This window comes from Culex quinquefasciatus, chromosome 1, assembly GCF_015732765.1.
Source record: "Culex quinquefasciatus strain JHB chromosome 1, VPISU_Cqui_1.0_pri_paternal, whole genome shotgun sequence".
NCBI lineage: Eukaryota > Metazoa > Arthropoda > Insecta > Diptera > Culicidae > Culex > Culex quinquefasciatus.
Window position 1 is genome coordinate 14,295,286 of NC_051861.1, and position 21,033 is coordinate 14,316,318.

Genomic DNA, 21,033 nt, shown 5'->3' on the forward strand with positions numbered 1-21,033 from the left:
ATCTTAAGTTTATCTTACAAAGTTTTTTAATTAAAATACACGGTTTCATTTTTTTTTGGATCAGTGCCAAAACCGAACCGATGCTCTCAACTCCTATCATCAAAACAAAGGTTATCATTAGGGTGACAAGAAAAATTGAAAATTTCGGAAAATCGTGATTTTCCCCATAAAAATTTCAACAACAAAAACGACCTCTAAACCTCAACCGATTTGGCTCAGAATTGACACAGATACTTATTTTTGCCTAGGGAATTGAATCAGAGGGTATCCCGTCGATTTTTTGTATTGTCAGTGTTTATTCATTTATTCGTACACCTCAAAACTAAACTTTATGAACTTTGTAAAAGAGCATCAATAATGAAAAAATGTCCCCTTAAATATGAGGCTGATTGGAAAGCACTATTTGTAAGAGCTATTTTTTGTAGATTTTGCTCGGTTTGTTCTAGAAGTCGTATCGAGAAGCTTTGATTTGGATAAAACTTTTAGCGTTTGTTTGTTTATACACAAGATGAACTCATGCCAAATATAAACTCTCTGTGACAAAGGGAAGTGGTGTAATACGGGCTTTGAAATTTTAAGGTCCTTAAAAGGTCCGACTCTTTTCATTAATTAATTCTTACACTTTTAAGCTACTCCCAACTTCAACCCAAATGACCATCTAGCACACAGTAACATTATGTTGTTCTTTGTAACGCTCCTTTTTTCTTTTATTAATTTCCACTCACTCCAATGCCGATCCTTTCGTCAGCCCACGTCGCCAATCCAGGTCGTCCAATAAATCGTCCCAAAAATCCTCCCCTCCAGCTACAACATCCCTTACAATTTCCCGGAAAGCTGATTAGGGAGCGCACAGCTGGTGTCCTGATCCTTCGGCTCGAAAAATAGATTGAAATTCCGTCTTAATCACGATAATATCTACACGAGGGGCTAGGCATGAGGCCCGCGCCAAGCCCACGGGGTTAATCACTCGAGTGTGGAATCAAGCGGGCATAAAAGTCAACCGTTTCCAATTTACCACACAGTGACCGACCAGTTTGAGATGGTTTTGGTGGGCCCGGCACACCCCTGCAGCTGGGATAAAACGGATCAACGACACGGGACGAATTGGATTCGCGTTTGACCACGTCAACGGTCATCGAGACGTGGATTGGAATCCATGGCATAAGGCGAAAACAGTTGAAGGTTCAAACTCTCTCCGAACAATTTTATTTCGTGGTTTGTCGTGGACCACGCGCTACATGACTACGGTTGTTGAGCGCTGAACGTGAGTCATTTGTCATCACCGGTGGCGTGTTCCTGGGCTGATTCCATCGCCATCAATCTCTTCACCAAAGGCAGACAAACGAGGATTGGGAGTCCGGTGGCCAAAGTAGTCCTTGGGTCACGGGTTCCTCGTATCGTCATCGCGTTATCAGGTTGTACAAGCGCCTACTATGGCGCAGCAAAACGTAGATGAATCATTATTATTAATCACACACACACATACACGTGCGCATGGATGACAAAACAAGTTCGACTGTCACATATATAGTAGGCCGGGGTTTCTTTTCAGTTATCTAGGAATCGCGTAGGCGACATTCGTCCTTTTGGCCTTGGTTGATACGTGGGGATGTGCCACCTATTAGTCAGCGCTTCAGCCTATATTTGTAGGTTGGTTGATGAAGAAGCATAAAAAAAGGAGTAATGAACCGGTGATTCGTTAGTGTGCAGTGGAGTACGGGACGTATTTAAAGAAATGATTCGTAATTTAGTTAATGTCTTGGAGCGAATATGATATCGATCCAACTATATTTTTAGAAATATAATCAGCAATAACATAAATCAATTTGGGATCAATGAGTTTACTCATAATTAGGCTTAGTGATTTTTCACGCTCAAAAATTGCAAATTTCACCGGGACCTCAATTTCAAAACACAAAATTTCACGCATATTTCGCGGCACATGAAAAGTGTTAGAATGACTCTGAAAATCCTACGTTTAAATCACAGAAACTACTTGTTATGCTTCATTATATATTATTCTTCAATAAATTAAAAAAAAACTTCACTAAACTTGAACGTTACACCAACAAAAAATTGTTCTAATTATCAAAAAAGTTTCCACCAGGTTTATGAGCTCTATTTATATTTTGAAACAAAATGTTGAGCTGGCGTATTCTCATTTATAAGAATTCATTTGTAATATTCAACTAATAAAGCTTATAGCTCATATCAAAGCAAGATTTAACAATCTTGTCAAGCCAAAATTACTAAAATAAATTGAATTTTCCGCGAAATTTAGCCCTTTAAACCTATTTTTAAAGTATTCATCTTTCTTTTTCAAAAACTAAATTAAAAATCAATAGGCAAAACTAATATAATTTTTAACAAAATCGATATTTTTATTCAAAATGAGAAAAGAAAAAGAAAAAAGTAGTATTATTTTTTTAACTTTCACGGGAATTATCCACCCAAATGAACAAATGTCATTAAACTTAAACTGGACTCAGAAAAAAATTTAACGCATTCAAAAGATGATTTCAAAAATAAAAAAATACTCTTGATTTTATTTTGAATAAAACAAAGCTTGATTCTTTTATTTTGAAACTATACCTTTCAAATAAGATAGCAGTAAAATCTGTATTACAGTGAATGAAAATATAACTAAATTCAGTAAGTTTCCAAACAAACGGTTAATATCAAGCTTTTCAATTGAAAGCAAATAAATTTTTTATGGATGAAATATTTATTAAGTTGTAATTAATAAAAATTGATAATTGATAAACTTCACACCGTCCACGAAATCGTCAAAAATCACTAACCATTTATTAGTAATTAAACCAGGGCATTCACTCACTTACAGTAGTTTATATGATTTTATTGGTTCCTATTTGAGTTTGATAAATTATGTTTTAAGAAAAATCGTTACATTTTCACACAAACGTAAAATTTCACGGGATTTCACGGAAAAAAAGCCAAATTTCGCGGATTTCACGTTGTCCGCGAAATCGTGAAATTTCACTAACCCTACTCATAATCAAATCAAAAATCAAATCAAATTATTCGCTCTACAGCATTGCCTTGACGTTCTCGATTGCGAGATACCTACTCGAAACTAGGTGTCCGAAGGCTTGATTGTTGAGGCAATTGCAAAACCTCTTTTTACACCTAAGCTTCCATCCACCCCGGGATTCGAACTGACGACCTTTGGATTGTGAGTCCAACTGCCTACCAGCGACTCCACCGAGGCAGGAACCAGGGAGACGACTCCTACACCTGGATTGAGCTAACGACCTAACCCCTTTAGGTTAGACCGGGGCCAACATTTACTTCCCCGTCCGACGGAAGGCGTGATCAGACAAACCTCGTCTCAAAATTTGCCACCGGGATAGAGCGTCCAATTTCCCGGGATTACAAATTTCCCGGGAAACGGGAAATTTTCAATCAATTTCCCGGGAAATCCCGGGAATTCCCGGGAAATTTTGAATTTATTAAAAATTGTTTTGATTTTGGTTCTGATTAATATTTTGCTACAAAATTGTATAGAACAGTGCTTTTAATGGTTACAATAAGTCTGAAGATCAATTGACAGCTTGACTGCATATAAAAATCATAAAAGAACAAGAAAATGATTTTTTTTAATTTCATAAATCGTACGATACAAATAAAGTATCCAGGTATTTTTTTTATGAGAAGTATTTTTTTATCACAGTTTTTTACAGTGAGTAAAAATTAATCCATACTCCACAACAATAAAACTTATTTAAACTTGTCTTCGTGTTTAGTTTGAGGGAGTGTTCAGTAGTTATGTTTTTCATGACAAATTACTTTTCTAAAACAAATCATAATGGTTTCAGCTCTTGAACAATATGGCAAAGCTTTTTAGTTTTTCTTTAAAATCTTTAAAATGTTTAACTTCAAACAGCGGCGACACGAATGCCATTACAATGATAAAGTGTCTTTAATAAAACTAATAATAATTACAGTCGACTCTCTGGTTGTCAATATCCAAGGGACCGTCGAGGAAGAGAAGCATCAGTTTACAGAACGATGCAAAATGAAGACTCGATTGAAATTTGTTTTTTCTTGCTGACCAGCTATAGGAGAGAATCATGGCAACGTTCAGCAAACAAAAACAAATGAATGTCAAACACCCTTCAAAGCTTCGTTTCTCAAAGAAAAATGTCTAAGCAAGCCATGAGAAAGTAAAATTATTGACAACCTGAATAGATATTTAAAGCAAATAGAATCCAAGAGACCGTCGAGGAAGAGATCCTTCAAGCAAGAGAAAATATCGAGGAATAAAGACAATCGAAGTATGCAGTTTGAAGGGACTGAAGAATTCATCGGTACATGGAGCATTATTGATATCGAGAAGATCGACAGCCAGAGAGTCGACTGTACTTCAAACAACTCAATGTTTTCAAAGTTTCAAGTTTTAAAATATGTTCTGTATTTTTTGGCACCTCTCAAACAACACATAGTAGTTTTTCAATGTTTTTTTTTATGGTTTTATTTATGTCACATGATTTTCCGGTTTATAATTGACTTCGGTTGAAATTTTTTCCACAGCACATGAACATGATTTAAATTCTACGATAAATTAACATAACTTTACAATCAGTCTTCCATTTTTTACTATTTAACCCCCTAACACCCAGTTTTGCACCTACTACCTATCTTTTACTACCTCCATAATTCTTTCACTTCAAATGGTAATTTCTTCAAAACTAGGTATTAAACGAATTGAAGTAATTCTTCATGCATAAACCTATTTGAAATATTTAACGATAACAATTCGATATTCATCTCATTTGATCACGGTAAACAAGAACGAAAAAAAATCTCAACTTTACATAAAATGTATACTTCCGCTTGAATTTCGGGAATTCCCGGGAAATTTATAAATTTCCCGGGAAACGGGAAATATTTTTTTTCGGGAAATCCCGGGAATTCCCGGGATATTTTTTCCCGGGACGGGAAATTGGACGCTCTACACCGGGACCTTCTGGGATCGAACCCAGGCCGACTGGGTGAGAGGCAACCACACTTACCCCTACACCACGGCCCCGGCTGAGTTTACTCATACTAAAACTAAATGAATCAGACCCAATGTCACCCCTGATGACGGTATGTTCCAAGTTTGGCAATTTTGCCAATTAATTTTGACCAACGTGAATCAATCCAATAAAAAAAGTTTATAGAACTGTACAACGATTCGAATTTCACCCACCTTTAAAGACATTTTTTAGGTAAATTGTTGCCCAAACACATACAACCACAATAAACATCACGCCTGATTAGTTCCACCATTTTCAAAGTCCTCAAACAAATACTATCAAATACTATCGCTCCTCTCGATCGTGGCAGAATAATAATCATAATCATAATGATCGCCATAAGCCGGACCATGAGTGCAAACAAAAGCGAAACCTCTTCACGGGCGCGCCACTTCCGTCGGGGACGTCACGGTTCATTGCCAGGGGTAAATGTGGCTAGCAAACTGTGCTGAGTAAACAGCACCCCGTCAATTATGCATCCAATTGACAGAAAAGTATCATCTTTCATGTAGTTAGTGAAAACAAAAACAGAAGTAAAATTCAACAGAAATCCATCCCAGGGAGCAGAAAGCTCCGCTATGCGCTTTATTTAACTTGAAAGCATAGAATAGAAGTGTAACTGAGAGGAAAAACAAGATGGCGACGCGTATCAAAAGTGCTGCAAGGATTTTGCCACTTCTCACTATTCTAGCTTCACAGTGTACACCGAACCGGCATAACTGTCAAATCCAGCTGGTCTAATCCAATGTAAACAAACTGTAACAGTAGGACACTGCTAGTTCGGAAATATAATATCGAAACGAACTAAAATTGATTTATTTGAATGTCGCTTGTGTGCTATCTTGACACACGTCCTATATTTTTACAGCGACAAGATAGCACACACGCGATGGAAGGATGACAGATTTTTTGTAAAAAAAATGTATAACATTACATCAGGAACTTGCGAATTTACATGAGTTTTTGGTGAATTTTCATTAGGACGACATTTTTACACATTTTTTATGTTATTTTAATTTTCAACCAACCGAATTTTCAACCTGCTATTATAACAAAATTTTAAAGATCTGGAGTTTTTTTGAAAAGGTCCAATAAAGCAAATTTCCAGTTTTTGCTATTTGGGTGTTTTTGAAACCGCCCTGAGTCAGGGGTATTAAAAAACACCCAAAAAGCAAAAACTGAAAATTTGGTTTAATGGACCTTTTCAAAAAAAACTCCAGAGATATTCTTCATTATTTTGTTGTTTTAAATTGCTTTTATATGGCTAAGCCCAGCGAATCCTTAATGAATATGGGTTTAAAAACTCGTTGAAAACTCCCTGCCTCACTTCAAATCTCCGTGACCTAGCCCGCTGCCCGCTCTTGGGGAAACTCCATCAAACTGCTCCAACCAGCGACTTCCTGCTGCTTTTAAGTTGCTCTTCATGCTCTCACCTCTAAGCAGCATCAGATGATAACGATTTTACGCAAAGTAGCGCACTCACGTTTCTCGACGTCAAGATGAAGCACTTGGAACTTTTCTTCTTAAAAAAAAATCTTTTTTTTTTCGAGTATGGCTGATGAATGGCAACTGGGGCGTAATTGAAACGTAATTGGCAATTAACGTGAATAATGCGATCACGCCCGGGTGATGCAGCAGCAGCTCATTCTCCAAATAAAGAGGCAAACTTTTAAAAGGTCGATTGGGCTAAAGCATTTTCGGAAATTTGTAACGGTTTGAATAAAAAGTTATTGTAGGATATTTTGGGTATTAATCACTAGCTCGAAAGAGGAAACTGGTGGATTTTTTGAGAAGGATTTTATTGAAGCCAACATGATAAAATCTCTCAACTATATTGTCCAAAGCCAAAGCCTTTAGAAAAGCGATAGAATTTTCTCACAATCTCGTCAGCCCAGCAAAGTAGCCTTCACTGAGCTCAGATTTTATCTTTAATAGGTCATCTTGCCGTCGTCGTCGTCTCCATGCCTGGGCCGGGGCATAGATTATTAATCAAGTAGATGTCCCACTAGGAATTTGCTCCATATACCCAGTTGGCGACACCCCTTTAGCGCTCCGAGCGCCACCACAGTCAAGTTACAGGTACTAAATTGCTAAACAAAATCGTAGCACTCTGCCCTTTTCGACCTAATGTTTCCTGACATCAAAAATGCCACTAACTTGCTTTGTTTTAAAGGGTTTCCATGATACCAACGGAGGTGGTGGCTGTTTGTGGCGGTGAGTGAGTTGCAACAAACGATTTTCGAGAGGCGTAAACAGGGACTCTGCCGGGAACCGATGGTCCGTTAATGGTAAAAACAGCAACAAGGTTTTCCTATTTGATCTGTACAATTTAGAAAATCGTGTTCTCTTTTCAGTGAAGTCTGCACCAGCAAACTGGTTACGCCAATTCATCGGATTCGCGTCGTTGAAATGTTGATGTTCGATATAAAGGACCAGGAGTTGATAGCGAAAATAGCGATTGACAAGGCCGCCACAGCAATTCCCACCCCATGTGTCGTGTCCCAAACAACTTGAATGCAACCAGCCCTGTTCCTGGCAGAGTACCTCAGGCCCAAATAAAAGAGAAGTCGCACAAAGTTCAGTTATAATAAATAATACGCACAAAGTTCAGAATAATAAAAAAAATAGATTTTTATTTTATTCCCAAGAATTTTACATTGCATAGTATACATTTAAACCAATTATGTTACACACAACTAGCAGTATTGGAACATGACGGTGATTTACTATCGTTTCGAACCAATTCAAAACATAGTTTCAAGATGCACTATTTTACGAGATCAGATGCAAAAGACGAACATTTCCGGTCAGGTTCGCCGTCGCACCTGTAGTTGAACACCGAAATCTGTTTTTTTTGTACAGCTGCCAGATAATTTGGGTAATCACAGGGCTTCTGTGGCAGGAGAAGCTTCTTTGGCGGGGCAGCATTTGTTCCCTTGCTTGTTCAGTAGTCGAGGTCTTAGGTTTGTCCGGATGTGTGACTGAACGTTGATTGCCATCCACCATGGATGGCTAGACAGACTTCCGCTTCATCGTTTCCGAGTTCGCTTTCACCATCACAGTTCTCCGGAATCTCACTAAGCTGTGATAATCGAAACAATCTTTTTGATGGAGGATTTTTTTGTTATTTTTATTCCTCACCTGCTTTCTTGAAGAGCACAACACTTTCGATCTATTGACTGGAACATTCACGCCGCTAGAATCTGCATGGTAGAAACGGCACAACCAGCAAATTCATAAAACATTTGCGAAGGATGCTAAACTACCAGCAAAGAAAACGAAAAATAAAAATGCCTTTGTTTTGACATTTCTTGAAACAGCAGATGCTAGTCGAAAGTTGCTTGGATATACCCACTGAGCATTGAACTGAAACTGAGGAGGATTTTTCTCAAACGTTCCCAAAGGGTAGATTAGTACCTGTGAATTGCCACCAGGTGTAATTTTGGCGTGGCGGTAGTGTCGCCAGCCCCAACAGCGGAGTGGCGTATCTATATATATTTAGTCTATGGCCGGGGTCAAATTTTGGCAAGCATCACGTACCATCCGATAAACTTACCCTGTCCAAGCAGCTCAATGGGGAAAAAATCTTCCAGCCAAATTGAAGGAAAGCTTTGCCCAAAGCGTCCTAATTCAATTCATATCAGAGGATATAACGTTTATGCGTGTTTCCTAACCAATGGCTGTAATGGAATGACCGGTAGTTTTAATTTAAGTCGATGTGTTCATTGCAAGTTCCCCGATTAGATTTTGAACTGTTTTGCAGTTTGCGAAAACGGTTTTAGGTTTATTCATCACTTCGAGGGCTTTTTGAATGCTATAGCGTATTGACTCAATGAAATCAATCTACCTTAATGTACCTATGTGGTAGGTGCCTTTCTCACTCATGACCATCAAATATTTGGGTTTGGACACAAATTTCAGCTATTTTTTCCTGTCTTTCAGAAGTTAAAACCCAGCTTACTTTTCACTATCCAAAATGAAAGTGCTGTTATGTTAATTATAGTATTCCCCTGAGTTGCTGAATGTTGGATAGGTAAAATGTGGTATGATACTTGATGCAATGCGTAGCAGAAACTTCTATAAACATTTAGCAGAACTTTTTTTTTTTATTTATATCTGAAACGCATTCATGATTGGAGTTTTATTTTCATATAGATTCAATTTCCCAAGCACCAGTTTCCGTACGGTCAACATACGCAACCCATTTGCTTGCACATTCGTGGAGCTCACTAGAAAAGCAATAAATTTCAAGCAAAAAGCCACCGTTTTTCCACTTGATTTAGAACCCCCACAATGGTTAGCCCAAGGAAGGTTGGTAACTGGGAGGAGGAAGGAGTTCAATGCAGTACGTGGTTTTTCATTAACCGTCCTACTTCCGCTTTCTCTTTGTTGACCTGCGTAAAACTAGGTTTTAACCTTTTTGTTGCCCTACATCGCGTAATCTACGGATTGACCCCGGTTGGTTCAGCGGTTCAGTGCAAAAGTGAATAAAAAAAACACTTCCTGATGTATTGGACACTAAATAATGGTGAATGAAGTGATGCCATTAAATGATGTTTGTAATTACAGCGATCCATTTTGGGGTTGCTAAACTGTTTTTTTTTAATAAGTTGGTAGCAAAAAGTGTTTTTTATATGTTTTGGTAAGTTTTATCACAAACATATTGCTGACATGTCAAATGCAAATCCATCTGAATAAATCGACACAAAATAACAAAACCTTTACAAACTAAGCTCTCATATTTTCCAACAACCGCAAATTGAATACCCCCCAACGTGTATTTTGACCATTCAGTGTTGCCAGCCACCGCAATTGGAAACTAAATTTCCAGCTGTCAAACGCAGCCATCATCGATAATCTCCAGCAGCTGACAACACATCGAACAATCGCGCGCTATCGCACTTCTAAATGCAGTCGCCTAAGCTGCTGCTGCTACTAAAATTTCGAGTGATCTCTTGTTCACATACAACCCTATGCAATACACATACACATACACGCACAAACACACACACTTCTAAAATGCAGTTTCCAGGCAGTGTGAAAATTGTGTGGGAATTTTTCAGCGAGCAAAAAAAAGATTGAAGTGCAAAGGCTCACACACTCGCGTGCAACACAAAGGTTGAACACGCGCTTGTCAGTTTCACTTGATCTGCATTTTTATCAGCCCCCTGTCACGGCGGCCATTTTTATGAAACCGATATGTACAACGCAAACATAAAGACAACAAAGAAGAAGACGAACGCGTTGCTGTCAAAATTTGAAAACAAACAAAATGCGCAACCTAGAAAAATGAAATGCATAATTTCATATTGTGAAAACGACTTCCATAAGAAGAAAATAACGACCACGGGACGGATTTCCAAACATAAATTCCCAAAGGACCCTATCCGCCGCAAACTATGGAAAAATGCCATCGCGGGGTGGGACAAAGACGGCTTTGCAAACATAGATTTCGACAAAGCTCAGATTTGCTCGGACCACTTCGCGATGGACTGTTTTATGAGTCCAGAAAGGGTAGAATTCTTCATAAGGACGCGATTCCCTCGATTCCCTGCATGAGTCGTTCGGGTGGACCGACAGCGGGAGTGGACCAAACCCCAGAAAACTTGGTCCGTTACTACCTGCCGGAGTCTGTAGCGGGTCGTTCGGGCGGATCATCGGCGGGAGTGGTACAGTCCCCGACGGAGGTAATCGCTGGTCAGGATCGGAACTTGGTTCGTTGCTACCCGGCGAACCTCTCGGCGGGTCAATCGGAGGTAACAGCAGTGGCAGCGGCACATTCGGTGTCTCCAGAAGCAGGGCCGTATCGGAACTTGGTCCGTTACTACCTGCCGGAGTCTGTAGCGGGTCGTTCGGGCGGATCTTGGGCGTCCTGTCGAACCCTTTGATGGGAACCACCTCGAAGGCTTAGACGCGTGCTTATAAGTGGTGTCGCTCGTCTCTGTGAACAAGCCGAAGCAGTAAAAAAATTAAGCCTGCCGAATCTGCACGTTCTCGTCCAAGCTTGTATCGAACATCCACCGAATTCAACATCACCGAGTAGGGCAAGTTCCCTGCGAAACAAGTCGAAACTGTAGACCTTACCGAAATCGACGAATGCGGAAGCCAGATCCGGGTGGATCCACGCAAACGAAAGCGCTCTAAAACCAGCCGAACACTTGATGTGTGCGAACCAACGAAACGAAAACCCTGCCGGAACACGCGAATCGTCGAAATCAAACACGCTTCATTCACCTCACACGACACACTTTAATCATCTATCGTATCGACATCCGGCGAGTCGACGCTGTCCTGCTGCTGGCCGGAAGCCGGTCCCTCGACGGTGTACATTTCGCTGAAGATGGGATCCTTTTCGACGAGGACGCGCTCCAGAATTTCATACGGCGAGAGTTTCCTGCCAAGCAGCACATATCACCGAATAGGACAAGTCCCTACGAAACAAGTCAGAGAAATTGTCCTTCTTTTCGAACATTTTGACACTCGGGTGGTGTTCATTCAACTGGTCGCTTCGGCGGGGCAACGGCTACGACGGGTCGACCCAGCTTGAGGTTTCGAAAGTTGGTATGTGAAACATTTTCGTAGTTGTGGAGTAGAACTGGCCGGAATTGTTGATCGGAGGCGGGAATAACTCACTGTGATTGGCAGCATCAAAACACAGCTCCGAAAGGAAATAAACCGGGCACGATTTACGTCGTCCTGATTCTGAAGAAAAACGATCAATTACGCATGTAATCCATGTAATTGAATAAAGAAAAACTTACCCGCGAGTGAGGTCAGATTGTACGCAACGACCGGGTTGAGCTTTTGCGCCACACCACACAGGGGCCTCCTGGGCTCGCAATAGCGGCAACAAAACATCAACCTTCTGCGAGGAAAAATGCCCTGTTCGTCCAGTTCGTTTAGCTGCAGATCCGCCGGAAAATATTCTGCCAAAATTCTCAACTTTTTTCGTAACAGCAGCTGCATAAACAAAAAGTGACGTTTCTTGATGATTTGGTGTAAAAAAACAGACAACACCAATACTACTACCCAAACAACTTTGTTTACCGTGGGCTCTTCACTAATACTACTGCGTGGGCTCTTCGGGGTTTTGGTGACTGTCAAACGTTCTAGGCATTTACAGTGGTGCCAGGGGGCTGATTTTTATTGACAGCAATATGTTGATGTTGTTGATGCTTTATTGGGGCAGTGCGATGGAAAGTTATTTGCCTGACTTTTTTTTTCGCTGTCATATCTGACGAGTTTAGCGCCGTGGGATCTTTTTTTTGGTTGCTCATAAAATTAGTTTGCAGTTTATGAATTTTTCATGATTTAATTTGGACGACCCTTTACAACAAACTATCAATTGTGCAGTTCGTAGATTTTTTAGGAACCTTTTTTCAAGTCCTATTTGAACTTAAAAAAGTTTCTATGCAAAAAGTCATACTTCTATTCGAGCAGAAACTTGCAATAGAGACGCAAAAGACCTGAGGGTCTTTAAAGTGGATGGTTTGATTTTGGAAGTTCAAAAAAAAAAAAAAATAATAAAAATAAAAGAAACATAAAAATGGAAGCATTTTCATAATACTACGTCTATTTCAACTCTTTTAGTTGCATTTAAGAGGCAGTATTTGTAGATTCTGCTCGGTTTGTTCTAGAGGTGGTATCGAGGTGCTCCGATTTGGATGAAACTTTCAGCGTTTGTTTGTCTATGCATGAGATGAACTCATGTCAAATATGAGCCCTCTACGACAAAGGGAAGTGGGGTAAAACGAGCATTGAAGTTTGAGGTCCAAAACACATGAAAAATCTTAAAATTGCTCGCATTTCCGTAAAACTTCATCAATTCCAACTCTCTTAGATGCATTCGAAAGGTCTTTCGAAGCCCTTCAAATTGTGCTATAGACATCCAGGATTGGTTTGACTTTTTCTCATAGCTTTTGCAAATTACTGTTAAAAATGGATTTTTTTAAACCCTTAATATTTTTTGGCAACAGATTCCAACACCCATACTCCCATAGGTCAAAAGTTAGGGAATTTCATGGACTATAAGCCAACGGTATTAGCTTTTTGGCCAATCGCAGTTTTTCTCATAGTTTTACGATTTTACTAGAACAAACATTTTACAACGTTAGTTTTTGCCCTGTAGGCCAAGAAGACGGCACATTTCGGTCTCAATGTTATTTTTTTTCAATTTCAATTCGGTTTTATTGGTGAATAATCAAGATACAATGAGTTATTTTGAAGTGCATAACAGAGTTTTGGAGTTCCTTTCAGCTGTGTGTTGCATCTTAATCCATTTTGGAACAATTATTTCTTTAACTAAGGCACTAGCAAGAGTAAGAAAAATTCAAAAAAAACTTACAAAAATTGCAAAGGAAAGGGGATAGAGGAAGAGAAAGCTTATATCTAGATCACAGGTTATTTATCCTTTGTAGATGTGTTTGATCATCAGTTCCCCAAGGGCCAGGAATTGTTCCGCCTTGTTCCGGCAGCTCCGAAACCGTGTCATCATCTCCCCCGCGAGAGCAAAGAACTCCGGCAGGGTGAAGAGATCTTCCCGGTGACTTCTTGCTGGGCCGCATCGCCGCTACCGGCAGCGACCACGCTGGCGAACGAACGCCCCCATCCAGGAGGGATCGCTGAGTTGTCCGCTGGAACCGTACGCTGTCCAGCTGCAGAAACGGCTGCGCTCGTACTTCGCTGAGGATAGTGGGACGCTGCTGCTTTCTTCTTCCTCTTTCCTGCTCCTCGAGGTAGGCCTTGCGCGCGACGCATCCGCGGTAATTGCCGGTATGGTTGCCGTCACAGTTCGCGCACTTTACGCGTGGCTTGGTTTGTTCTGCCTTGTCCCCAAGTCCGCCTTTCGTGGCAGTGCGCACGCCTCCGAGAGGTGTGACTCACCGCACTTCACGCAGCGGGGCCGGAGGTTGCAGTTCCGCGAGCCGTGGCCGAATTTCTGGCAACGGTGGCATTGCGCTACGTCCGTCGGGTTCTTGGTGTAAAACCGCCAGTTTACCCAAAACCGTCCAACGTCTTAGTCCGCCGCAGGTCTTGGATCTTGACGGTGCCGCGGTCGAAGTACAACAGGTACAGGGTATGCGTACCCGTGACTGTTGTCTTTCGCGAGAGCACTTTTATCTCCCGTGGCTTTATTCCGGCGTTCGATAGGTGTCGCTTCAGGTCGGCGATCGGACGGTCTTGGTAACCCTGCAGGACGACCTTAACAGGGGGCTTCTCGGGGTTGAATGTGTAGAAGTTGAAATTGCTAAGCTTCAACTCTTCAAACACCAGGTCGAAATTCTTTTTATTCAGTGTGATCACTTGCACTGCCGACTTACCGATTTTCAGACAATATCCGAGGCCTTCCAGCACCTCGTCAACATCGTCCGCCAACGTGTCCAAAACAAAAATTGGTGGTGGTCTTCGTTCCGTCAGAGAATTGTTCTTTTTTGACGTCGGCACTTTTTTCCGTGCACGACCATCATCGTCGTCGTCGTCGTCGGTAGTGCTGCTACCGTCGGTGTTGTTATTTTCTTCGTCGTCGCTCAGCATCTGGAACTCGTTCCTGATGGGGATGTTGGCGGATGTTGATGAACCGGAACGGGTTCGCACTGGTGATCTTGGGACATATCCGGGATGTAGTAACTTTTTGTCGATGCCTTCAGCGCTGACGCTCCCCTGCGCGATGGCGGCCGACACGGCGTTGGTTTGTTTACCTTTTTGCACACGGCCGGTAGACGAACTTCGCGGGTTTTTCGAGGCCGCACTCGAACTGCCACGGCCACGGCCGGCCTTTGGCATGCTGCAGGAGCAAACTCGCGGGTATTCACAATCAACTACGGCGAAAAAATCCGAAAAAACGATGGAGCACTGAGCACTTGACTGCTGCTTGCTCTCGTGCGTACACGGAGGAGGTCTCAATGTTATCATATTCGGAATCCTCGATCAATTTCACGTAAGTTAGAAGTATTGGAGTTGTAATTTTGATTTAAAAAATAATTAAATAAAACACTTTTGAAAAAAGAAATAGATCTTATTTACCCTATGATCAATACGTCAAATGCTGTATCAAGTAGGCGAAAACTTGTTTTACCCCTAATCCGACAAAATTCTAAATAATTTTTTAATTAATTCTAAATGGCATTTTTTCCAATCAAATTCAAAATTCCAAAACCTCAATCTAATGTAAAATTTTCTGAGGATTCCGAATATGACAAAATTGAGACCAACAAGTGCCGTCTTCTTGGCCTACAGGGCAAATACTAACGTTGTAAAATGTTTGTTCTAGTAAAATCGTAAAACTATGAGAAAAACTGCGATTGGCCAAAAAGCTAATACCGTTGGCTTATAGTCCATGAAATTCCCTAACTTTTGACCTATGGGAGTATGGGTGTTGGAATCTGTTGCCAAAAAATATTAAGGGTTTAAAAAAATCCATTTTTAACAGTAATTTGCAAAAGCTATGAGAAAAAGTCAAACCAATCCTGGATGTCTATAGCACATTTTGAAGGGCTTCAAAAGACCTTTCGAATGCATCTAAGAGAGTTGGAATTGATGAAGTTTTACGGAAATGCGAGCAATTTTAAGATTTTTCATGTGTTTTGGACCTCAAACTTCAATGCCCGTTTTACCCCACTTCCCTTTGTCGTATAGGGCTCATATTTGGCATGAGTTCATCTCATGTATAGATAAACAAACCCTGAAAGTTTCATCCAAATCGGAGCACCTCGATACGACCTGTTTCACATCGGTGAAAAACTCGCTCTTAAAAGGCCCTTCAAAATGTACCATAAATATCCGAGATTGGCTTAATTTTCCTCATTGCTTTTGCAAACTACTGCCAAAAAATAATATTTTAGAAACACTAATATCTTTTTTTTTTGTTGTCTGCCTGTGTGGATCAATCGGACCGCGCACTGGACTCACAATCCAGAGGTCGCTGGTTCGAATCCCGGGGCGGACGCAAAAAAATTCTAAGTGCCTCCTTCTGGGTCAATGGTCATTTTTTCATTTAAAACAAAAATTTTCATTTTAAAATTTCGTGTTTTTTCTAATTTTGCAGGGTTATTTTTTAAGAGTGTAACAATGTTCTACAAAACTATAGAGCAGAGATTTTACGAAAATAAGTTTTGAAAAAGTTACTTTTTGTGTTTCTCTTGGTGTCTGTCGCGAGTAACTATGAACGGCCATGATCGACGACGACCAACATTTTCAAAACTTTTTTTTCGTAAAATCGCAATAACTCGTGATGTTTATAAGCAAACTCCTTATGTCTATATATCAAAATTTTTGTAATTGTCTGCTCTACAACTTTGTAGAACAGTGTTACACTCTAAAAAATAACCCTGCAAAGTTAGAAAAAACACGAAATTTTAAAATGAAAAATTTTGTTCTAAATGAAAAAATGACCCTTATGGGTCAATGTAGATTCGAAAAGAACATAAAATTTCCCATAAAATGACATGTTCCAAAAATATTTACAGTCGACTAACGGAACATGGGAGAATTTTCAAAACTTTTTTAGTGTTTTTTTCGATGAAAAATACGTTTTTTCGGAATTATGAGTACGCCATCAAATCGGGCGTCTAATTTTACATAAAAGTCCCTTTGACACCAAATTTCTATTTTATCACCGTTTCAGGCTGCAAATTATTAAAACACCTCTTTTTTCGCATGTTCAAAAATGGAAGGGGTCGTACCACCCCTCCGTCACGAGATATCAAAAAACGGACCTCGGATTCGTGATCAGGGACAAAAGTTACCCCTTAGGACAAAGTTTCACGCAAATCGAAGTGGGGGTCGGGGCAACTTTTCCCGATTTCGTGTGAGTTGGTAGAGAATTACCCCATTAGTTTAACAATTTTTCTATAACAAACTTTTTACTACGTTAAACTTTGCCCTGTCGGGAAGTGCTATGTAAGTTTAAAGTGCTGTTTATAGAACCTTATTGAAAGGCTTTAATAGTCCTTTTGAATGAGAAAACAGTAAGAGTAAACGACTAGCCACCACCTAGTTTTATTAAGGTTTTATGGTAGCAAATTGATTGCTTAATAGTTTTATTTGGGCATTCATCGCAACCAATAAGCAAGAGCTAATTAATAGATGCTAACAGGCTTTTATGCCTCAGACATAAAACCTTGTGACAATAAAAGCTAAATGGCTTTCAATAAGGTTTAATGAAAGGTTTAAGAGAGTCTTGAAAACCCAATGGCAATGTCATTCCAAACGGTTTTATCGCATGCTTCTTTAAAACCAAGGGTGTTTGAGCTATCAAGTGCCATTAGGCATGCAAAAAGCTTGATTAAAATCACATGCTCCTGTCCTGAAAAGCTTTAAACGCAGTCAATTAGCCTTGCATAAATATGGCGTCCTTGTTGGTTCTGATTGAATGTGGTTGACCGCCATCTTGGTTGAAAAAATAGAGAACTGAGAAATTTGTTTTAAATTTGACAAAAACATCCATTTATGCTGAATTTCTGATGTAATTGAAATAGCGATAGATGTTTATAAATAATTTGAACATTTTTTTCAAAGAATTGAAATAAAATATTTTTTAACATTGAAAACTATGATAACAAATATGCAATGATTTTTTATGAAGCGAGATGATTTTTTGGCTCTATCACCCCTACATTTATCAATCAAATTTCAACCGCAGCTTTGAGCCACCTACTGCGAGAAATAAGCTTTCAAATTGTTTTGATTACCTCCAATATCTATTATTTATCATCGCCATTTTTGCAAACCATCTCCATTTTATCATGTGGCAAGACAAAGATTTATTTTTTGCCAAAATAAAACTATTTGGCATAAGGGACCATCCATAAACCACGTGGACACTTTTTTGAGAATCTGTTACCCCCCCCCCCCCCTCCCTTCGTGGACAATTGTCCATAGCAAAACAAAATCTTATTTGTATGGGTCGTGGACAATCGCCATACTCCCCCCCCCCTTAAAATGTCCACGTGGTTTATGGATGGTCCCTAAGACGTATGAAATGTCATTTTTCCTTTACTCCTAACTAGGGTTTATCATGGCTCTGAGGATGTTGTTAGAATTCAGGTGTAAAGCCTATATAGGGTTTATAAATAGATCGTAACCACCTTTTGCGGAGGTCCGTTTGGGTTTTAACATAGGTTTATCGGGGTTCTGGGGAGGCTGTCACGACTTAGTGGTTTTAATGTTGGTTTTGGCTGATAGGAAATTACATAAAAAAATCAGGTTTTTACACCTCCCCTCGCTTCAAAAAATATCCAAAAACAATAAGACCAAAACTAACACTCCACTATTTGATTGATATTTCATTGCTTTGTCAATCATTGCACATTAGTGCTCGGTACAGGCCTTTAAAGCTTGCCCTTTTTATGGCAAATTGCCCCCAACAATCAAACGATTGTCGGAGTCGTGATGAGTGATGCGACATGTTGCAAACTATCCCGAGATTTATTCTTAACCATACATGATTTCTATGACACGTGGTGTACATTTTACAAATTTTCAGGAAACATAGGTTAGGCACGATCTCTAAAGGCGAGCAGAACGAGGCCATCCATAAAGCACTTGGACACTTTGAAGGGGGTGGGGGGTGGAGTGTTGGCGATTGTCCACGCTCCATACAAAAAAAAAAAAAATGTATGAAAATTATCAACCAAAGGGGGAGGAGGGAGTTCGAGATTTCCAAAAATGTGTCCACGTGGTTTATGGATGCTCCCATCACGGTTAATTCAATTGCCTTAGCAGTTTGTTTGTCCATAGAATTTCATATTTTTCCTTCAGAAACTGTAAAACGGCAAAGAGTTTGCGGTTTGCCAAAGAGTTGCACCCGATAAAGTAACCGTAGGAAACGTACCAGCTCCTGGTTTTTTCGAGCAATGGAAATTATGACCACATGGCCGGTAGGCCAGCATGGCATAAACCTAACCAAACATTTTGCTCGTTCATTCTGTGCCCGTAATGAAGCCCGGCAAACATCAATGAGATTCTTCATTTTTTTTTTTCAAATATATGATGGTTGGCTCAAGTTTGAAGTCAAGAATTCCACCATGACAGGGTAAATGGTAGTGTTCAGTCTCGGAGGGCGGTAAGTTGACCACTTTTCCCGTACTTGCGGTCCAGGTTCGGAGAAAAAGCTGCAAGGAAATCTTCCGGAAAATAGATTTCGCTTTAAATTTGCAACCAGATCGTGTTCCCTTACTTGTCAGAAACTTTGTGCAATGTGTGAACGTGTGTGTGTTCTCATTCCTGGTTCATGGAAGGGAGGGAGATGAAAAGTGCTGACCAGCAGAGAGTTCCCAGGAACCTCACACCACCCCTTGCGTCAAGGGAAGCGCGGAGCAGAAGTGTCTTGTGTAATACAATTTACCACACCAAACTGGCTTAGTGCTGGCGTATGCATACACGTGCAGCTTGCGAATTAATGTATGAGTGAGTACACTTGTTTGCCGAGTTGGTCAAATATTGGCAAGTCAAGGATTCTTTCAGCTGGAAAGCCAATCTACCTTCAATCTGGTGAATCACATTTGAACTGTGGCTCTTTCGCATCCGGTACATATGGCACTTTTAAGCGGGTTTCAGTTTAAATTTTTGAACAAATTTTACAGCATGCAAATTTGTCCAGCCTGATTTGCGCAGCCCTGGGTTCGATGCCATCAAGCAACATTTCAATTTAAATTTTTTGAAAGCTCCCCCGAGTGAACCTTTGTTCAGAGTTGGGTTAATAATTTGGTTTGCAAGAAGCTTCCCAAAATGAACATTCCCTCTCCTGGGAAGAAGCAAATGCATAACTGCCTTTCAACCAGTCAGCTCCTGCATTCATAATCATAAGTTTACCACACACACACACAACAGAGCGGGGGTTTGCCTTTGATTCTGGCTTGCACGTATATTCCGTGTGTACAAGATTAAGCTTACCGATGAAAATTTATTCGAACTCAAGTGGGCAGCCCCTTCTTTCTTATTTTCAGTTTTCTTTCCGTCCTTGTTTTTCAAATTATGCACAGAGCCCCACAAACGGTTCAAGCGCAAAGACATGGGATTTATTTTGGCCCCGGGACGTGCATTGACAGAACTTTCAATGTGGAAATTTTCGGACAGTCGTGCCATATGTGAGGAGAGTGGTATCCTCACCCCTCAAACAGTAGATGAAACCAGCTTAAGTTGAATCAATTTGAAATTGTAATTTTTGGAACTTGTTACTCTCCGGTTGAAGGGGGAAAAATGGATGCATGTTGCAGAAAATGCAGTTTGATGGTATTTTTGGTTGGATGATAATGCTATTTCCAAAGGGAAAATGCTAATCCAGTTGGAGTTTGTTTCAATTTTCGTCAACGGTTGAGCGGGTTTAGGTTAAATTGCATTTTGAAAGTATTTCAAAAGGTTTAGGACAAGTTTAAAAGATAGAAACATTATGCTGCAACTGCTGACAAGATAAATTGAGGAGATATAAATCTATAAAGCTTACATAAGAACGTTCAAGTAATTGAAAATTAAATAGAAGTGAAATTAAAAAAAAATAGAAATTGTGAGTGAAAAGTTACAAGTAGCGTGTTAAGTTCATGTGTTAAGTACATTCTCCGTTCAAAATAAAACAATATTGAAAAATGTTACTTTTCGATACAAGTGTTGAAAAGTTCAACTTTTCAGCACCCACTTCAGTTCTGAAAAGTAGGACTTTTCGGTACTGGTATTGAAAGGTATTGATTTTCAAATCTGTTATTTTTGGTAGTTAAAAGCAGGCCGTTTCGTTTCTCCAGAAGGACAGGAAAAGTTGACAGTTCCACAGCGGAATTGCAAAATAGTAGTTTATGCAACAAGTTGCAAAGAGAAGATTTTTTCAGCACGGGTCATATATTTATCCAACGAGGTTCACCGAGTTGAAGAAATACGACGAGTGCTGAAAAAATCAAGTTTTGCAACGAGTTCCATAGGGGAAATATGCCCATTTTAAGCCTAATAAGCGGTCGTGTTTGAATGATGCTGGATAATCTGGATTGTTCCTTGAAATTCACTAAAA

General features: G+C 40.0%; 1 protein-coding gene and 1 long non-coding RNA gene across 2 annotated transcripts in view; one reads left to right on the forward strand and one right to left on the reverse strand.

Moving 5' to 3' along the window:
- Positions 1–21,033, reverse strand: part of LOC6037426 (phospholipid scramblase 3) — a 97,813-nt gene that overhangs the window by 56,765 nt on the left and 20,015 nt on the right. The gene's annotated exons all lie outside the window — the stretch shown is intronic.
- LOC119765453 lies at positions 7,025–7,423 on the forward strand. The gene is made up of 3 exons (XR_005276741.1): positions 7,025–7,118; positions 7,213–7,327; positions 7,394–7,423. It is a non-coding gene; the product is annotated as an uncharacterized LOC119765453 (long non-coding RNA).